This window comes from Thamnophis elegans, chromosome 15 (assembly GCF_009769535.1).
Source record: "Thamnophis elegans isolate rThaEle1 chromosome 15, rThaEle1.pri, whole genome shotgun sequence".
Classification (NCBI taxonomy): domain Eukaryota; kingdom Metazoa; phylum Chordata; class Lepidosauria; order Squamata; family Colubridae; genus Thamnophis; species Thamnophis elegans.
In genome coordinates this window covers 15,663,487-15,684,620 of record NC_045555.1, presented here as the reverse complement: position 1 = coordinate 15,684,620, position 21,134 = coordinate 15,663,487, and the positions used below count along the sequence as shown (strand labels likewise).

The 21,134-nt window shown below is 47.8% G+C and overlaps 1 protein-coding gene across 5 annotated transcripts in view; it reads right to left on the bottom strand.

Annotated features, from left to right (window-relative positions):
* ZMIZ1 (zinc finger MIZ-type containing 1) overlaps nt 1-8,405 on the bottom strand; it is a 430,799-nt gene extending 422,394 nt beyond the window's left edge. For 3 of the 5 annotated variants that reach the window (XM_032231507.1, XM_032231509.1, XM_032231511.1), the window contains exon 1: nt 6,707-8,404. The gene's annotated coding sequence lies outside the window, so the exon portion shown is untranslated. Of the gene's footprint in view, nt 1-6,706 lie in introns of all 5 variants that reach the window. The other 2 variants (XM_032231512.1, XM_032231508.1) reach the window with 2 other exon arrangements.
* Nucleotides 8,406-21,134: the final 12,729 nt, after the last annotated feature.

Sequence of the window (21,134 nt, the reverse complement as noted above, 5' to 3'; positions counted from 1 at the left end):
GAGAGAGACAAAGAGAGAGAAAGAGAAAGAGAGAGAGAGGGAGAGAGGGAGACACAGAGAGAGACAGAGACATAGAGAGAGAGAAAGGGAGAGGGAGAAAGGGAGAGAGGGACAGAGAGAGAGAGAAAGAGAGGGAGGGAGAGAAGGACACAGAGAGAGAGAGATGCAGAGAGAGAGAGACAGACAGACAGACAGATAGAAAGACAGACAGTCAGAAAAGTCAACTTCTACATTTCAAGTCCTTTAATGATCCACCGTATTTCACAACCAGGGCTGAAAAGCAACACTTTAAAAGCTTTATTAGTGGCAGAAAATTAGCCAGAAAACTTTCTGAAAGCTACCTTTTGAAAATATATCAATTCTTCTCAAAACACGCCAGCAGAAAACTTTTTGAAAGCTGCCGCTTGAAAATGGATTACCAATTTACTCTCAAGGTACATACAGAGAGTCTTCGACTGACAACCCAAATTTCTGTTGTTCAGAGAGACACTTCAAGTGAGCTTTGCCCCAATTTACAATCTTTCTTGAGAGACCGCCTGCTGCCAATTACCTCCCAAAGACCCATTAGATCACACAGGGTTGGCCTCCTCCGGGTTCCGTCTACTAGCCAATGTCATCTGGCTACTACCTGGGGGAGGGCCTTCTTTGTGGCGGCTCCGGCCCTTTGGAACGAACTCCCCACAGAGATTCAGACCCTCACCTCTCTCCAGGCCTTCCGAAAAGCCGTTAAAACCTGGCTGTGTCGGCAGGCCTGGGGTCGATGAGTTCCCTTCCCCTCTCGTTTGTGTGTCTGATGGTTATTTTAAAGGCTTGTATCTGTAGTTCTTGTGTTTCCCTTCCCCTCTTGGGTTTGTGAGCCGCCCTGAGTCCCGTTGGGAATAGGGCGGCATATAAATAAAACGAAACCTGAAACCTGAAACCTTTCCCGCCACACTTGTTAAGCGAATCACTGCAGTTGTAAAGTTAGTCACATGGCCTGTTAAGTGAACCTTACTTAACTTAACAGGGACTTTGCTTGTCGGAAGGTCACAAAAGGGGATCACGTGACCCCAGGACACTGCAACCGTCATAAATACAAGTCAGTTGCCAAGCGTCTGAATTTTGACCATGTGACCACAGGGGGAGGGGGAGGGGAATGTTACAACCGTTGTAATTGTGAAAAACAGTTGTAAGTTGCTTTTTTAAAAGTGCCGTTGTAACATTGAATGATCCTCAAACAAACTGTTTTCAAGTCGGAGGCTAAAAGGTAAAGGTTCCCCTCGCACATATGTGCTAATCGTTCCCGACTCTAGGGGGCGGTGCTCATCTCTGTTTCAAAGCCGAAGAGCCAGCACTGTCTGAAGACGTCTCCCTGGTCATGTGGCCAGCATGACTGAACGCCGAAGGTGCATGGAGCGCTGTTACCTTCCCGCCAAAGGTGGTTCCTATTTTTTCTACTTGCATTTTTACGTGCTTTCAAACTGCTAGGTTGGCAGAAGCTGGGACAAGTAATGGGAGCTCACTCCATTACCCAGCACTAGGGATTCGAACCACTGAATTGCCGACCTTTCTGATCGACAAGCTCAGTGTCAGCCTCTGAGCCACCGTGTCCCTCTAGTTGGGGGCTACCTGTGTACAAATTATTTTGCAAGCGACAAAATCCTCCACTTCTCTTAATTTTCCATATCACTTAGGTCTTTGGAAGAGACGTGCATTTGCAAGCCTGCTTTTAAAAATTAGCTCCTAGAACCGCCTTTTCTCTTACATTCTCTGCATGTAGTAATCCTTCACAGTCCCCAAAATGAGGGGGAAGGCAGCTTTAGCCAAGTCCATGGAACCACCTACGTGTTCCATTGCAAGACCTTGCTTTCAATGAGCCTTTGTTTGACAGCTGGCGTTTCACCATCTTCAAGTTGAACAGGAAAAAGGTCATCCCTCATCCTCCTGGCTTCCATAAATCTGAATCGGGCCCTAACAGAAGAGAGATCAACCCTAACAGAATAACAAAATAAAATAATAATAAAATAATAATAAATGATATGTAAATTGCGAGCATTACTTGGATCAGTTTTGGGGATTATGTAGAAAAGGCTCCAAATTCTCCCAGATTGTAAAATTGGCAAGGGATCAGCTTCTAGACAATTAATTTAACAGATTAACAGAGTTGGAAGGGACCTTGTAGGTCTTCTAGCCAACCCACACTCCCAACCCAAGCAGGAGACCCTACACTATTTCTGACACATAGCAGTCCAATCTCTTCTTGAAAGCCTCCAGGGATGAAGCTCCCACAACTTCTGAAGGCAATTTCTGTTCCATTGGTTGATTGTTCTCCTTATTTCTAGGTTGAATCTCTCCTTGTTCAGTTTCCATCCATTATTCCTTGTCTGGCCTTCAGGTGGCTTGGAAAATAGTTTGACCCCTCTACTCTGTGGCAACCCCTCAAATATTGGGAGACTGCTATCATGTCTCCCCTGGTCCTTCTCTTCACTAGACTAGCCCTGCCTGTTGCTTTATCCCCTGCTGATTGGCATGGCACAATTTATTTCAAAGATTTGCACCGCCATCCATCTTAGAACACAATTCTGGGCAACTCATAACAGCAATAAAACCCCAAAAAGAATAATAGCACTGTAGGACTTTCATGTATCTGTTTAAAATCATAATTTTCTTTAAATATTGGCTACCTATTCCAAGTTCTCTTTGTGGACCTAAGGGTTTTAAAGGTCTTAAGATTTAATTCAATTTAAGTTTATCTGTGTTGAAGGATGAGATTTTAGAATAGAGTATAAGTAGAGTAGGAGTAAAGTAAGAAATAGAATAGAATAGAATAGAACAGAGCTGGAAGGGACATTGGAGGTCTTCTAGTCCAGCCTTCCCTGCTCAAGTAGGAGAACCTATACCATTTCAAATAAGTGACTATCTAGTCCAGCGATGGCAACCTTTTTTGGCTCGCGTGCCATAAGGAGGGGAAAGCAGGGGGGGTCATGTGTGGGCATGCTGCACCCATAATGCAATGTGTGGCACGCCCCCAGTGTGCATGCGCGCATGAGAGGCATTCCCCCCCATTTTTTGAATTCTATTCTATTCTACTCTACTCCCATTCCCATACTCTACTGTACTCTATTGTACTGTACTGTACTTTATTCTGTGTTACTAATTGAATAACTGCAGGGATTCCCCTAACAATGGCAGTGAGAAAGGTTGTAAAACGGGGCAAAGCTCACTTAGCAACAGCAATTCAGGCTTCACAGTGGCTGTAAATCGAGGAATTCCCTGTATGCGAGCACGGATTTGGAGTTGTGTTTGGGAGTTTGAAGTTTCTGCTCTTCCAGGCGCTCCTTACCAAGTCCTACAAGGCTTATCGGAGGTCTTTTAAGACATGACACCAATGTTATAATAACCAGATGCAGCTTCTTTCCCACCCACCCCACCCCAAAAATAGGGAAAGGGGCTGCATTTTCATCACACAACCTTTTCTTTCCATCAAATGCTGCATTTTTAAAACCGGTCACCCTTCCAGCCACCTTGTTGGGTGGTCTGTCGGTGGAATCCCCCCCCCCCCCGACGTCCAGGCCTTTTGCACTGAAAAGACCTCCCTGTGGGAATTTTTTTTACAAGCCTGCATTCCCTTCCTCTGCCGTCCCTAAGCCAAGATCTGACTTTGGCTTAATTTATTACACTATCCAGCTTCGATTCCAGGCCACGGCCCCCAATATCGCTTCTATCTGGTTAGGCTCCTTGGGTGAGAAAAAGAAGAGCATTTTTTTTGCAGATGGACAAAATGCCAGGAAAAAAAAAAGTCATCTAATCTAGGGAGTGAGTGGCTGGGCCCTTGAGCCCTCGGTCTGACTCTGACCCTTTTAGAGATGACACCCAAGGGAGCCCACCCATCCTAATCTGCTCTTGCAACCCCCCCTTTTCCCCTTTGTTGTTGTTATTTGCCAAGTCGTGTCTGACCCATCACAACCTCATGGACAACGTTCCTCCAGGCCTTCCTGTCCTCTACCATCCACTGGAGCCCCTTCCCCCTAATGCATATAATCATTCCCATCATTAACCTTCTTTCCAGTTTCTAAAGCCAAGAGCCCATATTGCAAATCCAAGCATCCCTCTCCCACCCTCACATTTCCGCCTCCCCCCCCTTCCTCATCTAGCCAGGCAGCCTTGGGACTCAAAAGCCTTTTGCCCCTTTCAGGGAGTCTCTTGGTCCCACAGGGACTGCCCTGCCGAGAGGCATCCAGTGGCTATTCAAGGTTTCTTTTTTTAAAGCCATTTAATCTCTTCCCCCCCCCCCCATCAAAAAAAAAGAAAGAAAGAAAGCTCAGTCCATTCGCAGGCATTCATGTGCCTTTCAATCCCATCCCTGCTTTCTTACTGTCTCTTAGGAAACCTTTCTGAGGGCATTTGTTCAACCTGCCAAGTTAAATCCTTCACTCTCATGTCAAGGGGGAGGGGGGAGAGAAAGGAGGGGAAGGGGAGGGAGGGAGAGAGAGAGAGAGGGAGGGAGGGATTGCTCAGAACACCCAGTGTCACATCTGAGCCAATTATTCTGGCCCCAGAACATCCTTTAAGACAGGGGTCTCCAACCTTGGCCACTTTAAGCCCTGGGGGACTTCAACTCCCAGCTGGCTGGGGAATTCTGGGAGTTGAAGTCCCCCAGGCTTAAAGTGGCCAAGGTTGGAGACGCCTGCTTTAAGAGTTCAGATCAGTAATTCCACTTTTGCCTGTCTGTCTGTCTGTCTTGTCTGTCTGGGGAATTCTGGGAAGTCCCCCAGGGCTTAAAGTTGCCAAGGCGGGAGACCCGTTTTAAGAGATCAGCTCAGTAATTCCGGTTCTGTCTGTCTGTGTCTCTGCATATATGTTTGTAGGGAACATGTGCATACCCCAAACACACACAACTCCCAGTGGGGATAGGGGACTCGACCCCTCAAATCCTACCTCTCTGTTGACTGTAGGGGCCAAGCCAAAAACGTCCTACCCCGTGGGCCAAGCTGTGCTTCACTGCTCCCTCCCCCCACCCCCGTTTCTTAGGGCCACGTTTGATCGCATTTAAGAGGAAGAGGGGGTCGTCTTTGGGAATGGGAGGGGGGAAAGTTCCCAAATGGAAGCCCCCTCCTTTTCCTTCCCATGAGGGTGCTTCCAAGCAAGGACACCACATCTCCCAAAACAAAACAAAGTTTGCAGGACAGAAGGAAAAAAAAATCTTGGGATTCTCCGTTTCCTTCCCCCCCCACACACACACTCCCCTCCCCCTTTCCCGCCGCCCCCTCCCCTCCCCCTGTTTCTAAATCAGACTTTCTCCGGGGTTAAGGCAGGAACTCCAGCCTCCCGTTCGAACCGCTGGCATTGCTGGCGTCCCTTCTGTTTGTTCTTTTTTTAATTTTACCGGCTAGCCTTACAGCCCGAGACCCCCCCCCCCACCTCCAATTTTAAGAAGGCAGGCACGCACAGAGAGAGGGAGCGAGAGCGAAAGAGAGGGAGCTTTCCCAGCTCTCTCCCCCTTCTCTTGGCCTTCCTGGACAGATGTACGAAGCGAGGGGGGGCGGCTATTCCAAGCCCACCCACCCCCACTCCCCCATTCCTCCAGCCTAGCTCCAGAGGCCTCAATTCCCAAGCCCCGCGAGCGGAGGAGGGGGAGAGTCTTCCTTCCTTCCTTCCATCCATTCCCCGCCGCTCGCAACATCCCTTTCCACGCGCGGCGTCCCACTCTCCCTTCCCTTCGCGGCCACCGATCCAGAAAGGCGTCGCTTTTTAGGAAAAGCGCTTTGGCCGGAGTGGAAAAGCCGGGTCAGGAGACACGGGGGTGGAGGCAGTGAAGAATAGGGATGAGGGGAAAGAAAGCCAGGAAAAAGCAAAGGGGAAAAAAAAAACACACGCTTGCAATGCAATCCCCCCAAACTCCCGCCAGCCAAACCAGCAGCTTATTTTTAAACCTTTGCTTTTGTGTGTTTTAATGCCACAACCGAGCCCCGCTCTATTTTTGTTGTTTTTAAGCTTCCCTTGCCGCGGCAACATTGTTGCGGCTCCTCAAAACTTCGGATACACAAACACAACCGGGAGAGAGAAACACACACACACACACACACACACACACAAAAGAAACACCTCCGGCGGATCCATCCACATCGAACCCAGATTTATTCTTTGCTCCCTTCTTTTTTCTTTCTTTTTCCTTGCAACGCTTCCGCTGTTCCCCACCCCCGTGCCCCCCAAATAATATTTTTTAAAAATATTTATTTAAAATAAAACACCCGAATTCTCTTTCCCGGGCGCCCTTCTTGCCATCCCACCCACCCACCCACCTCTTGCCCAAGAAAAAAAAAGCAACTTATTTAATCTCGCAGGCCAATTAATTAAGCGCATCCCCCTTTCTCCACCACCACCCCCGGGGAGCTCCCAGGCTTCCAATAGCTCTCCCCCCCCCCCCAGCGCCCAATGATTCCCGAAAAAGCACCCCGGCCCCTTTAAGAAGTCTTCCCACTCTTCTGCTTGGCAAGACACAGTCGCTGGGAAGAGTCCCCGGTTTTTTGCAATCTCGCCACCCAAAGCTCCATCCAACCCTCGCCGCCTGCCCTCCGCTTCTCTCTCGCTTCCCCCCGGACTTTCCATTGTTTTCTGCAAGCCCCCCCAGGCGCGGAGGGGAACCCAACCCACCCACCCCTCCACCCCTCCACGGAAAGAGCCCCCCGCGCACCGAAGACCGCGGGCACCAGGACGCAAAACTTACCTTAAGGCTCGGCGCTGGAGAAGCCGAGCAGCTGGGGCGGCCGGCGGGCGAAACGCACAGGGAAGCCGGCGGGCAAAGCAACCATCCAAAAGGCCAAAAGGAGAAGCGGCATGGAAAGAAATCAAAAAGACCCCCAATACTCTCGGTTTTGTCGTCCCCCCACCACCCTTTCTCTCTCTCTCTCTCTCTCTCCCACTCTCCTCGCCCTGCGGATTGCAGGTCCGGCGGCTCGGGGGGGGGGGGGAAGGTGAAGTTGTGTGTGTGTGTGTGTGTGTGTCTGTGTGTTTGTGAGTGTGTGTGTGTGTGTCTCTCTTCAATCGCGCTTATTCCCTTGCTTTTTCCGGGGGAGGGGGGGCGGTGGGCGGCGAAGAGAGAAAATAATAATAATAAAAAAAATAAGGATCACCCAAGGATTTTTTTAAGGAGAAAAAAATAACCACCCCAACCTTCACCCAGCCATAGGAGGGGGCGGGTGGGGGGGGGAAGAGCACCGTGTTAGTAGAAAGAATAAAAGTGAATCAACTCGCAGAGAAGCCCAGCAAGTTGAAGTGTCAAATTACATGGGCTATTTTATTACCAAAGGGCCCCGCGCTTCTGGCTGTTGGCAAAATCTGTCCCAGATTCCTATCTTCTGAAAGGGAGCTTCGAGTTAGACGCCTTCCGCTGGCTGGCTGGCTTGGCTTGGCTGGCTGGCTCCTTCCCTCCCACCCCCAGTCTCCTCCGCCGCCCCCCCCCCCTCCCCAAGCTCCCTTCGCTTCCACTCCACCTTCTGACCATCGAAAGTTACAATCTTGAAAAGCCAAGTTGAACAACGCAAATAATTGTCTTTCGATCCCTTCCCCCCCCTCTCTCTTCTCCCTTCCTCCCCCCCCCCAGCATCAAAGGGGAGAACTTCCTGTCTGGGGAAGCCAGCTGAATGGCAATCGGACCCGCTGATTGATAAAAAAAAATACACCGGGGGGGGGGGAGAAGGGGAGAGGGAGAGAAGGAGAGACAGAGAAGGGCAGAGAGAGAAGTGGAAGGGGGGGAAGGGGGATCCCCACCCTGCGAAGCCTTTGGCACTTTCTTCGCCGTTCTCCGCAGGGGGAAACCTCCCCGCTTTCCTTGACACACACACACACACACACACACACACACTCAGGGCTCGCTCGCGTGCAAAACCAGCCGCCTTTCGCTTTGCACGCTTATTGTTTGGCGTTCGGGGGAGAACGAGGAGCTCCGGGAAAATGGGGGGTTCGGAGACGAGGGGGGTTTCCTACGAGACTGGACCGCCCCACCCCCACAGACAGACAGACCGACCGACCCCTGCTTGGGTCTCCTTTGAGCGCAGCCGGATCCGCGCAAAACCCAGATGTGCTGCCCGATGTGGGAGAGGCAACCCTCTCTGTCCACTCCGTGATTCCGAGGGGATTGGGGAGGGGGGTTGCTCTTCAGGTAAGCGGCGCGTTCTCCCCCCCCCCTCAAACCTCTCTACCTGTTTGGGGGAAGAAACCGCGCCGGAGCCTCTCCGCGGGCGACTTACGTTCGGAGTAAAAGCCGGTGGTCCCCCTTTCGCTTAAGCGCCTTTATGGAAGTGTGCAAGACGGCAAGACCAAAAAAAGGCCGCCGCATCTTAGATTCCCCTCTTTTTGCCCCTCTTTTAGTTTATTAGCTGGGTCTTATTTAATTTTTATTTATTTACTTATTTACTTCCTTATTTAATTTTTTAATATCTATCTATCTATGTATCTATCATCTATCCATCGTTTAATTTATTTCCTTGTTTGTTTATTATTTTTTTTACACGCCAGGTGCACGGAGTCCTAAAGATGCCCCAGAGGGAAGTCCCAATCCTGGTTTATAGCGCCCAGAGATTCTCGGGGCGGGGGGAGGGGAGGAGAAGGGACGGGCCAAAATTGGAGGGAGGGTATTCTGCTCCAGGGAAGGAGGGGCGTGGATTTTTCAAACGCCCACCTCCCTCGGGGGGGGAGGGAGGGGGAAGAGACCGCTTCTCGGCTTCCACCGAGAACGCCTTTTTGCAAAGGTTTCTTCACTTTCCCCCCATCCCCAATAGAAGGGAGCCCTTGCAGTCCCCACCTCCTTTTTGGTCCGCCTTCTCACGACCCGGGGAAGCCAAGTCGGGTTTGGCGCCGCGGAAGTGCGATCCCCGGGCCTTCTTTACTCCTTGCCAGGATCACGGAAGCTCATTTTGAGACAACCCTCCCCAATCGTTTAATTCTCCGATCGAACTCACCAGACCCCCCCCCCCAAAAAAAAGGGGGAGGTCGGGCGGGGAGGCAAGAGTCGGGAGCCCCCCTCCCCCAAAAAAAGTCAAGAGTAAGTGAACGGGACCCGCGCTTTGAAAATGTTGGCGATCCTAATATCTTTTTTTCCTTAAAAAAAAAAAAAACAGCAGCACGGGATGCCTCCAAAGGCTTCTCTTCCCCCTCAACTCCACCCCAACTCTTCCCTCGCTACCCCAAATATTTCCAGGCCCCCCTCCCTCCGGTTGCTGGAAAGGGGGCCGGGGATCATGGCATTCAATTCCAAGCGCTTTCTCAGCCTTCCTTGTTTTGTGTGGGTACCCGGGAGAGGAAGGAAGGAAGAGGGAGGAAAGGAAAGAAGGGAGGAAGGAAAGGAGGAAGAGAGGGAGGGAAGAAAGAAGAAGGAAGGAATAGGGAGCGAGGAAAGGAGGAAGGAAAGGAGAGGGAGGAAAGGAGGGAGGGAGAAGGAGAAAGGAAGAGGGAGAAAGGAAAGAAGGGAGGAAGGAAAGGAGGAAGAGAGGGAGGGAGGAAAGAAGGAAGGAAGGAAGAGGAAGGGAGAAAGGAAAGGAAGGAATAGGGAGGGAGGAAAGGAAAGAAGGAAGGAAGAGGGAGAAAAGGAAAGGAGGAAGAAAGGAAGATAGCAGTTGATTTTCCATCTTAAAAAAAGAAGGTGGGAAGCAGGGAAGAAAACCTTTCCGGATAAGGAAAACCTCTTTCCGAGGTCTCCTGCAAAAGGCTTCCTAGGTTACTTTCTGCCCAGCTTCACCCAGATCAGACAACAGATGCCCGGTATCCTAAGAGGCACAGGATGGGGGGAGGGATCTTCAAGCGCCGGGAGGCCAGTCCAAGTGATTCACTTAACAACAGTGGCAAGAAATGTCGTAAAATTGGTCAAAGTTCACTTAACAAATACCAGATTCACTAAACAGCTGAATTGATTAAGCTTTACAACTTCAGCCATTCACTTAACAACAGTGGCAAGAAATGTCATAAAATGGGTCCAACTCACTTAACAAACACCTCACTTAACAACAATAAAATCTGGGGGGGGGGGCATAAATCGAGAATTACTTGTATTTTCCCCTTCGTTGCCTGGGGGAGTAGGACTTGGAAGTTAATTTGGGTTTATTTCGAAGGAGAAGAGGACAAAGGTGTGATAAGAGTGCTGACTTTCATCCCTGGGTTCAAGGGGGAGGAAGCATTCATCCTGAATGTCCAGACTCTCCTTCCTTTTCTAAAAAAATGCAGATTTTGGGAAAAAAGCAGAGAAAATCAGCCACAGGCTCAAGTTTAAAGGCTGCCAGAGCTCAGTTTGTGACTGGCACTGGAAGCCATAACCAATTCAACTCACAGGGGGGTCTGGAGCTCACAGGGCCCTCATTCAGTCTGGAAAGACTTTGCAAAAGGCCTTGTGAAGAGGAACCCACCCTCCCCAACCCTGCCAGGGATTGCTGACCAGGACAGTCAGAAATAACCACACAGGTGATTTCTGGCTGTCTTCTCTCCCCCCACCCCCCAAGAAAGAGGCGTTGTGGGTTTAAACCAGTGGTTCCCAACCTTTTTTTGGCCCTGTCCCACCTAAGCATCTTTAAAAACCTGACCCCCTCCCATATAATTCTTACTTTACTCAAAAAGTGAACTCATCTCACGCGGAGGAAGCCTAAAAGGCCATTAACTTGATTTAAACAAGGTTCAAATCGCCTCCATTAAAAATCAAATCGCCCCTCCCCCTCCCGCGGGGAGTACGCCCCACGTTTAAACGCCCAGACCGCCCCACACATCCCCGTCCCCACTCTTTTGCGTCTCAAAGGCTTTGCTTTCCAAGCAGGAAGCCTTGGGAACTCCTTGCCACTGGATTTGCAAAAAAAAAAAAAAAAAGCAGCTCCCTGCTTAAAAAAAAAGCTGCCTTCGGTCTCTGGGTTCCGACTAGCAGAGGATGCCGGAGCGCCTCCTTCGCAAACGCGAAGCCCCCTCCCTCTTTTTTTCCCTTCATTTTTCCTCGCAAGAGATTCTTCCTTCCTTTGGCTTAGGCGCCGAAGCTCCGCTCCGGACTTTGGGGCTATTCCGGCTTCCGCGTTTTGCAGCCAGCCGCCGTGTCAGATGGAGAGCTGAATAACAAAGGCAAGTTTTGAGAGCAGCAGCAGAAGCGGCAGCAGCAGCGTTGGGCTGAGTGACGTCAGGGAACAATGCCCGTGCCAGCAGCTTCCCCCCCCACCTCTCCGAGATGCGCGCGCATCGCCCCGATGCTGCGGCTTCTCCTTCCGAAGCCGGACTCCGTTCTCGGACATTGAGCTCCTTAAAGGGACACGCACCTTTTATGGACTACCCAAAAAAGAGTGGAGTGAAAAAAAACCACCGTTTGATGCAGCCTTTCCTTGCCTATTCCTTACTTCATTCTGCAAAAAGCCCTTTTCACTGAAAAAGGCCTGGAGGCTAAAACATATGAAGAAGAGCTTGCGGGAATTGAGCCCAAAATTTATATTGCTGAGTGAGAAATTTCTTTTTTTTCTTCCTTTTTTAAGTTTTTAAATTTTTTTAAAAAATATGAACATTTGCTTAAACAAAAATATTTGTCATATGTGTACAAATATCTCTGTGCAATAACCATCAAATTTACAACATCATTTACCTTGATATTAATTCTCTAATCTTAGAATGATCAAAAGGAACGCGGTGGCTCAGTGGCTAAGACACTGAGCTGGTCGATCGGAAAGGTTGGCAGTTTGAATCCCTAGCGCCGCACAATGGAATCAGCTCCTGTTACTTGTCCCAGCTTCTGCCAACCTAGCAGTTCAGAAGCATGTAAAAATGCAAGTAGGAAAATAGGAACCACCTTTGGTGGGAAGGTAACAGTGTTCTGTGCACCCTCGGCGTTTAGTCATGCCAGCCACATGACCACGAAGACATCTTCAGACAATGCTGGCTCGTTGGCTTCGAAACGGAGATGAGCACCGCCCCCTAGAGTTGGGAATGATTAGCACATTTGTGCGAGGGGAACCTTTACCTTAGAATTATAGTATATTAAACAGTTGAATACCGTTGAAATTTCTTGTCAAATTTTGTCCCATTTTACCACCTTTCTTGCCACCGGTGTTAAGTGAATCGCTGAAGTTGGTAAATTAGTTACATATTTGTTAAGTGAATCTGGCTCACCACATTCCCCATTTGACTTGGCTTGTCAGAAGGTCGCAAAAATGAGATCCTGTGAACCCCCCCCCTCCCCCGGACACTGCAGCCATAATAAATGTGAGTCATTGCCAAGCATCCAAAGGTAAATCACGTGACCCTGGGGATGCTGCAATGGTCGTAAGTGTGAAAAATGGTCCTAATTCACTTTTTTCAGTGCTGTTGTAACTCTGAACGGTCATAATAAGCGAACTGTTGTAAGTCCAGGACTAGCTGTCGTGGCCACCGAAATATCCCCAACCCAAAGGAGCTTTTTCCAAATGAGAACTGGACTTTCTTTTCTTTTTGGAAAACGTTTCGCTTCTCAGCCAAGAAGCTTCCTCAGTTCTTCAGTTAGAACCGAAGAAGCTTCTTGGATGAGAAGCGAAACATTTGCAGAGGGGAAAAAAAACCCACACCACCTTTTGTTTGGAAAAAGCACCTTTGGGTTTGGATCTTTCGGTGGCCACCAAAGGTCCTTTCAGAAGCTACCTTGAATAATAGCTTGTGAGGGTTTTGCAAAGAAAAAAAAGAGGGAAACTTGCAATTTCTCCCCAACCCACCAACCCCATTTAGAATGAGTCCATTGGATGGACCGACTCTGGAAAATCATGAGGGAGAGAGAGGGGGGAGGGAGGGAGGGGGGAGAGAGGGAGGGAGAATGAGAGAGAGAGAGAGAGAAAGAGAGAGAGAGAGACTCTGGAAACAAATACTATGGGGGTAAGACACCCCTACACCTATCAAGGGGGTGTTTTGTTAAGATACAGCCTGTTGTGCCTTTAAATGGCTTCTACCATACAGCACAGTGGAGTTGCCATGGTAACGGCTTCACAGTAGTCCACAAGGGATCCCACCGGTAAGGGGGAAAATCCAACATTAGAAATCAGGTTTGGTCTGGACATTTCCCCCCTATAAATAAATACCTGGGCAATGCCAGGTTATCAACTAGTGTGTGTATATATATGACTCTATGCATGAAGTCATCCTGAGTTAAGTCTCACCTGAAAGAGATTTCACCCAACAAAATCACTTAACGCAACCCACCAAGAGATTATGAGTGTCCTGGGCACGAAATCCTCTCTGGGTGCCAGGGATGTGTCATTAAGTGTTACGGAGTGGTGGGGAGGTTGAAAAAAAACTGTAACCAACAATATGCAAATAAATAAATAAATATGCAAATTTCCACCACCCTCATGGCTTATAAATGTAAAACAGCTTCTTCTCTTAACAGGGACTTTCATTTCAAAATGATTTCCCCGTTAAAAATATGCAACAGCATGCAGGACTCACAACTGCACACATTTTATACACACAAGCTTAGGTGTCCAAATAGAAAAGTCCCCTGTTAAAGAAAACAAGTGGGGGAGATGATTTGCTACTTCCTTCCTGATGCTTCTTGACAAGCTACGCAAACAAGGTTACATAAACTGTGGTTAAATCAATCACAGGTTCCTATGCCATGTTTTTTCTTGGTGGCTTCCTTTCAAGACATCCCAAGTCCCAAGTTTTGGGGTTGACCCCAACTCTCGGTGAGACCTCTCCAGCACTCCTTTGTCAATACACAGCTGCTTACCCAAGTTTCAGAATAGAACAGAATAACAGAGTTGGAAAGGACCTTGGAGGTCTTCTAGTCCAACTCACTGCTCAAGTAGGAGACCTTATACCATTTGAGACACATGGCTGTCCAGTCTCTCCTTGAAAGCCTCCAGTGATGGAACACCCACAACTTTTGAAAGCAAGCTGTTAAACAATGCTGGGAGGGTTCTTGGAGGTCTTCTAGTCCAACCCCCTGCTCAAGCAGGAGACCCTATACCAGGAAAACCTTTTCAGCACCGAGTGCTGAAACGGGAGCACGCATGTGCACCAGCCACCTGGTCTTTCGATTTCTGCATGCACCAGGAAGATGCTCTTCCAGTGGCTCTTCACATGTGGTTAGGGTGCAGTACTGCAGACCACTTCAGCTGACTGTGATCTGCAGTTCAGTGGTTCAAATCTCACTGGCTCAAGGTCGACTCAGCCTTCCATCCTTCCGAGGTGGGTGAAATGAGGACCTAGACTGTGGGGGCAAGTTGCTGACTCAATTTGCTAAAAAAATATATCTGTAAACCGCTTAGAGAGGGCTGAAAACCCTATGAAGCTGTATATAAGTCTAATTAATAAAATAAATAAAATAAAATAAATAATAAACCAGAAGACCATGTGGCCAGTGCACATGCACGCTCCGGAAACTAGAAGAGCAGCCGCCCAGCACGTACATGCATACCAGATGTCTGCTCTTATGGTTTCCGGTGCTCCTACGCACGTGAAGATCAGTTGGGCGGTGCACCAGAACCTGGAAGAGCAATGGGCAACAGCTCACATGCCCGGAGAGAAGGCTCTGTGTGACGCTTCCAGCATGCCTGCTATAGGTTCGCCATCACAGCCCTACACTATTTCAGACAAGTGGCTGTTCAATCTTCTCTTAAAAGCCTCCAGTGATGGAGCACCCACACAATTAAACATTTAAGCCATTAAACAATGCTAACTATAATAAATGCAGCCAATATAAAGTCAACAGTCATTACATCCTATCATACTATGGCATCCAGAGCCACCCGATTCTTGCTAAACCCTTAAACCAAACATAGTTTGCCAGTTTGTAAAGACATCCGCACAATCTTGGGAGAAGACATGGCTGCTTTAAGCAGTGGTGGGATCCTGCCGGTTGAACAACCTGTTCGGTGATTGCGTGTTGTGCAAAGCTGTGTACGTGTGCGCAGTTTTACCAAAAGTTACTTTCCACGTTACTTCTTGGGGAGCAACACAGCTGAGGCACGGCAATTCGCTCTCCCATGCTAATCGGCTGAGAGGATATAGGTAAGTAAAGTGCAAAGGAGGGAGGGAGGGCCCACCTGATCGTCGGATTGAACTGGTTCGCTCTCAGCTGATTGTCGAAGCTAACGGTTCACCTGAACCGCTCTGAACCAGCTGAATCCCACCCAGAGAGGTGAAATCTAAATTTTTTTACTACCAGTTCTGTGGATGTGGCTTGGTGGGGTCATGTGACTGGATGGGTGTGGCTATGTAGTCATGTAACTGGGGGATCCAAAGACAGAAACTCACTAACAATGTCCTGCTGGAGCAGGGTTGGACTAGATGACCTCCAAATCCCTTCCAGCCCTGGATTATCCTCTGAAGCTGCGTCTAATGCCAGGTTTGTAGTCCTTCCTTCCTCTCCTTTTTCCCCCCCTCTCTCTCTCTCTCTCTCTCTCTCTCTCTTAGCACCCCAACCCCTCGTTTTTGGCTAGCAGGCTTCACGGAAGCCTGCTGGGAGCAAAAATGGACTCTCCACCCCCGCATTTCCAGAGAAAAACTTTTTTTAAAAAAAAAAAGTTCCGAAGATCAGCTGTGTGACGTGCGATCATTGGAACTTTTTTTAGTATTCTTTACTACCGGTTCTGCGAACCAGTAGCATTTTTTACTACTGGTTCGGATGAACTGGTAGCATTTCCCCCCTGATCCCACCCCTGGTTTAAGGAGTTCCAGAAACTGCAGCAATTCAAGCTCGCTCTGTGCTCTGAAGCACCTTTTCACAACTGTGTCCGCTCTGTAGTCTTCAGGCCTTCTTGCTCCCTTTGCTGATTGAGATTGGGCCCTGCCAAGCCCTGAGGTCACACAAGTACAGGAGATGAAAGAGTGACACACGGTGTTCGTAGTCCCTGGTTCATGGCTAGAAATCCCCAGTGGAGGATGAACTGCTTGGGAGAAATCTCCACGGCTGATGAAATTGATCCTGCCTCAATTCTTGTTTTCCATCCATCCGGCTTCTGACCACAGAGTGACTTCGCTTCTCTATCTCTAGAATCAGCTTTAATCCCAGTAAAATGAAAACAAGACCTCCTTCCTTACTGTCAAGGCCGCCCCTTGCTAATTAGTTCCACTCCTAACTCCTCCTTATAGAAATCTCTTGCTGACATTTTAGAGTTAAGGCGTGGCCAACCACTCAAGCAATCTCTTTCCAAACCAGATAGCCATTTTGGTCTATTGGTAAAGATACCAGGCTAGAAGCTTGAAGACCATGAGTTCTAGTCCCACCTTAGCCATGAAATCCAGCTAGGTGTCTTTGGGCCAATGGCCCGGAGATGGTGAGTTCTAGTTCTGCCTTAACCATGAAAGCCGGCTTGGTGACTTTGGGCCAATGATCAGGAGATGGTGATTTCTAGTCCCACCTTAGCCACGAAAGCTGGATGACTTTGAGCCTGTTACTCTTTCTCAGCAACCAAAGCAAAAAAATTCCTGACAGTGAAAACAATTAAGCAGTGGAACAGCTTGTCTTCAGAAGAGGTGGGTGCTCCGTCATTGGAGGCTTCCAAGAAGAGATTGGACAGTCACTTGTCTGAAATGATATAGGGCCATGATGGTGAATCTATGGCACATATGCCAGAGGTGGCATGCAGAGCCCTCTCTGTGGGCATGCACACCGTTGCCAGCTGCTCTCCTGGTTTCTGGCATGCATGCTGGTCTTCGCGGGTGCTGAAACACTGGATAATGGCTTGGAAAATGGCCTGGAAAATGGCCAAAAATGAGCTGTTTTTCAACCATTTTCCAGCCGTTTTCCAGCCATTTTTGAGCCGAAAACAGCCTAAAAACAGCCCCAAAATGGCCTGAAAACAGCCCAAAAGTGAAAACGGCCCCCCAAATGGCCAAAAAAACAAACATGTGCACCCCAGCCAGCTGGTCTTCAGGTTTGTAGCGCTTCGGCATGCACCCATGTATGTGCATGCATGTGCATTCCAGTTTGGGCACTCAGTGTTGAAAAGGTTTGCCATCACTGATATAGGGTCTCCTGCTTGAGCATGGGGTTGGACTAGAAGACCTCTAAGGTCCTTTCGAAGCTTATTATGTATTACGTTCGCATCCTCGTTATATCCATTCTGTTACACCACTCTTCTATTTTATAAATGGGAAACTGAGTTTTCATCAAAACAGACAATTAGAACCCGTTAGGCAAAATGTTTATTGTTGTTACACTGGATATCCCAAAGGTCCTTATTTTTTTCAAAAGGCAACTGGACTTCCTCTGTTTTTCCTTGAAGATGTTTCGCTTCTCCTCCAAGAAGCTTCCTCAGAGCTGAAGGAGCTCGTTGGATGAGAAGTGAAACGCCTTCAAGGGAAAACCAAAAAGTCCAGTTGCCTTTTGAAAAAAGCAGCACTTTTGGGACAACCATGACCTGGATGGCTGAGAATCTCCATAGACATTAATACTGGACAAATGTGCAAAAACATAACCAACAATCATGTCATAGGTTACTTTTCATGCCGATGAATGGGACGCTTGATGCATTTAATGGGCAGGCTTTATTACAGTCATATGTCATCATCCAAATCTCAACCAACAAATGCTCTGTCTTACACATTGGCAAAAAAATAATAATCAAAACACCAAATACAAGCTGGGCAGATAAGATCTCGTAGACGACCCCCACTCTGTCAAGGAGAATTCATCCCAAACAATCTAAGCCCCAGAGTCCACTGTAACAGCATTGCCAAAAAGGCATTAAGGGTTGTCAACCTAATTTTGCAAAGCTTCTTCTTTGGTAACATTGTACTGCTAACTAGGGCATACAAAACCTTTGCCAGACCAATTCTCGAATACAGCTTGTCTGCCTGGAATCCACACTGTATATTGGACCTTAGTACAATTGAGGGGATCCAGAGGTATTTCACAAGAAGAGTCCTCCACTCCTCTGCTCACAACAGAATACCTTATGCCACCAGGCTCAAAAGTTTGGGCTTGGACAACCTAGAATTACGCCACCTACGGTCTGATCTAAGTGAAGGACACAAAATTGTCTGCTACAATGTCCTACCTGTCAACGACTACTTCAGCTTCAACCACAATAATACACAAGCAGACAATAGATACAAACTCAAGGTAAACCGCTCCAAACTCAATTGCAGAAAATACGACTTCAGCAACAGAGGGGTCAATGCCTGGAATGCATTACCTGACTCTGTTGTTACATCCTCAAACCCCCATAACTTTAACCTTAAACTGCCTACAGTGGACCTCACCCCATTTCTAAGAATTTCTAAAATAAATGTGTAGGACTGCCTGTCTTAATGGTAAATAGTCATTAATTATCTGATATCACTGGTTTTGTATGATAAAAACATGTCGTATTATGTGCTATATTAGCATTCTCCCCCTCCCAAAAAATAAAATTGCTCACCCTTAACTTTGCAAGGCAATTACCTAACAAATGTCATGTTTACTAACACATCCTGGCTTAAGAAAATGGCTGATATTGGAGCTTCTTTTTCTCTATTTTACACCTAAGAGAAACATTTTCTTCACCAGCTCCAGCAGAAGAATCATACTGCAATGGTAGTAAAGTCATATTCAAGTTGAATTGCTGGTGGTTTCACATGGATGCATCCATGTACCGTATTTTTGGGAGTATAAGATGCTCCGGAGTATAAGACACACATTAGTTTTTGGGAAGGAAAACAAGAAAAATAAGTCTGCCTCTGCCTACCAGCATCCATCGGTATTCAACTGGCTAGCACCCATGCAGCGAACAGCAAACAGCCTGGTCAGCTTCATCACGCTATCGCAGCCTGATTCAGCATGAGCAGCTGATTGGTGGGTGGATCAGCCTCACGGAATACCACCGCAGCTGTTCCAGGCTGCAAGGATTGCCAAAGCCCATGCCACCTATGTGCATCACATTTTTGGCCTCCGTGTGTCGCATTTTTGGCCTCCGTGTCTCATTTTCAGCCTCCGCACCAGTGGTGGGTTCCTATCGTTTGGGACATGTTCACCTGAACTGGTAGTGGTATGGTGGCCTGGCTCACTGGAACCGGCAGTGACCAAGGCCTACCACGCCCACGAACCAGTTCCCTGGTCTCTTCTTCCATCACCGAATAGTTTTCAGTCAACTGCGCATGCGTAGCGATGCGTGGTGCGCGGGTGCGAGAGAGAAACGAGCAGCACGTGTGCAAAATGCCCTCTTAGCGAATAGGTAGTAAACCGGTTAGGAACCCACCACTGCTCCACATGCCCTGTTTTTGGCTTCCACGCATTGTGGTTTTGGCCTGTTCGAGGCAGCAGGGATCGCTGCCAATCCCTGCCACCTAGAACAGCCCCAAAATGCAACACATGCAGGCCAAAAATGCCATGCATGGAAGTGGCAATTGGCGAATGTGCTGTGACGATCCTTGCAGCCTGGAACGGGTGTAAAATGGAGCATACAGAGGCCAAAAAGGTGATGCACGGAGGCCAAAAACGGACAAAGGGTGGGAGCTGGTGGGTGGGGCACAGACATTTCCACCCAGTTTTTTTGGGGGGAGTGCGTCGTATACTCCGAACAATGTGGTAATTTTGTGAGTATGCTACAGAAAGTGTTCCTCCCTGCTTTCTTCTATAATTCTTTTTTTACCCCCTGATCCATAAACTAGCACAGAATTCAAAATTTCTCAAGCAGTTCCTCATTCCCAAACAAACAGGAATGAGGCCTGGTTTAGTTCTCTAAATAAGGTCATCTCTTGTTGAACCTCAACAAGAACCTCACCTCTAAATCTTGAATCTCAAGATGATTCACCCTCTAAAGCAAGGATGACCAACCTTCCAACTTGAAGACTTGGGGACTTCAACTCCCAGAATTCCCCAGCCAGCATGGCTGCCTGCCTGGGGAATTTTGGAAGTTGAAGTCCACAAGCCTTAAAATTGGCCATGTTTGGACACTCCTGCTGATACTGATATCTGTAAAAGGCAGCCCTCACTTAATGACCATTCAAAGTTCTGATGGATCTCCCCAGAACTATTCAGGACCTGTTTTTTTTTCTTTGAAATTCTGATGTCTGCTGCCTCTCCCTCATGATCATGTGATCGTATTCGGGGTGGTTAACAATGGTCTTGCATTTATGGCCATTGGCAGTTTGCCAAGGTCCTGTCACTATGATCGTTGGCAGCTTTTGCTGGTTTTCAGGATTAGTTCCAATTCCTGGCAAAACAATAACAACCACCACTGGGAATATGAATTCACTTAACAATGATAGCCATAGCACTTAGACTTATATAACGCTTTACAGTGCTTTTACAGCCCTCTCTAAGCAGTTTACAGAGTCAGCATATTGCCTTTAACAATCTGGGTCCTCATTTTACCCACCTCAAAAGGATGGAAGGCTGAGTCAGTTAGCAACAGTACTTAGACTTATATACCGCTTTACAATCCTTTCATGATCATGTGATCTTTTTAGCGGTTTACAGAATCAGCATATCTCCCCCAACAATCTGGGTCCTCATTTTACCCACCTCAAAAGGATGGAAGGCTGAGTCAATAGCAACAGTACTTAGACTTATATACCGCTTTACAATCCTTTTACAGCCCCCTCTAAGCGGTTTACAGAATCAGCCTGTTGCCCCCAACAATCTGGATCCCCATTTTACCCACCTTGGAAGGATGGAAGGCTGAGTTAACCTTGAGCCGGTGAGAATTGAACTCCCAAAGTGCAGCTAGCAGTCAGTTGAAGTAGCCTGTAATACTGCCCTCTAACCACTGCGCCACCTCGGCTTAATGGTGTTCACTTACTAACTTCCAGAAATGGTCATAACATCAGGCATGTTCATATGGTAACTCACATAATTACGGTCATAATTCATGGACCGCCTGTAGCAGGATTTCTAAAGCAATTTTATTTATTTTTATTTATCTTTTGTCAACTACAAGGAAACAAGTATCAGTACAGATCATAGACGTGGACAAATGAAAAAATGGCACAAATAAGTGGATAAAAATAAGCAAATCATAGCCATAAACACATAAAATGAGTACAGATGAATGGGCATAATAGGACAGGGACTGGTGCACTTATCCATGCCCCCTTGGGGATCTCTTAAGAAATGTGGCTGGAAATGTAGCCAGGCACACGGAACTTTTTATCATATGTGGTGGACGTGTACAACAACTAAAAAAATATTGGATAAAAATAAAACTGGCTGGAAGAGATAATTACACAACCAATAGAATTAAAGCCAG